The sequence below is a fragment of the Crocodylus porosus genome, unplaced genomic scaffold (assembly GCF_001723895.1).
Source record: "Crocodylus porosus isolate Cpor-Errol unplaced genomic scaffold, CroPor_comp1, whole genome shotgun sequence".
NCBI lineage: Eukaryota > Metazoa > Chordata > Crocodylia > Crocodylidae > Crocodylus > Crocodylus porosus.
The window spans coordinates 41,476,353-41,477,517 of NW_017728949.1; the positions used below are offsets into that span (position 1 = coordinate 41,476,353).

General features: G+C 31.9%; 1 pseudogene; it reads left to right on the top strand.

Annotated features, from left to right (window-relative positions):
• LOC109322484 overlaps positions 1-1,165 on the top strand; it is a 281,987-nt pseudogene that overhangs the window by 54,854 nt on the left and 225,968 nt on the right.

The window sequence follows — 1,165 nt, forward strand, 5'->3', positions numbered from 1 at the left end:
GAGAGGTGGAGGCCATCTCTTCCCAGCAGCTCACTGCCTCTCTTTCCAAAGAGCGGGCTGTGGTCATCAGTTATTTAAACCGACCTGTTTTTAAGACTAAAGTAAACTAATTATACTTCAAACTTTCTATTAAATACTAGCTTAGTATTCTGAGGCCAGTTGACAGCAATTATATTTCTCCTTTTCTTTTTCATTAGTCAATTGATAATATCCACAAAGGTTCGCGCCAAGAGTGTGGGAGTGCTTTGATGAATTCAATCACATTTTTGTGGATATGCTTTCTGTAGAGCATCCAGGATGCTCTTTGGCACAACGAGAAAAGGTAGATCAGAAACAAAAGTATTCTTTAAAGTAAAAAAGTTGTTATCATTTTATGGCACAATAACCTATTTCCACAGGTTTATTTTTTTAGGTGAAACCATTGAATTGAAAACAACAGTTGGGATTTTCATAACACTTAATCCAGGATATGCAGGAAGAACAGAACTTCCCAAAAGTCTTAAAGCTCTTTTTGGTAAGTATAAAATAATTTTTTTTTCTTTAATTAAATTAGTGGCACTATACAGCTCTTTAAGGAAAGCTTCCATGAATATAAAAGCAAATTAGTGGAACTAGAAAGAAGATTTAGGAACCGACACAGAAAAATTGAAGGCTAAAACATGAACAAATGTCATTATTTAGCTTAATGCTATAATATATCAGAAAACAGAGATTATTAAAAAGCCATGCAGAGGTTATTAATGTTAGAATTCTGGGTTTTCATGAGATATATGGAAGGAAGGAAATACTTTATTTAATTACCACTTTAAAAAAAATCTGTGTTGTATCATTCTCTGTGGATATCTCAAGTATTTGGATTGTCTAATAAATTTCTGGATAATATATTCCAGTGGCTTTTTCCTATTTTCTCCTAGAGAAAACCCAGGCTGTTAAATACTAACAACATAAAAAATACTAAAAATGTTATATTATGTTTACTGTGACACAGGAGTTAAATTCTTATAGAATTATTAAAGAATTTTTGTCTGAAAGTTCCAAGAGATATTCAGTCCTAGAAGTTGCTGACTCAATATGCACCAATTTGGATTTCGGTATGTGTTTATCATTTGTATTATTATTCCTAAGAGGTATATATGTTATACCTTTGGAACTGACTTGGTATAAA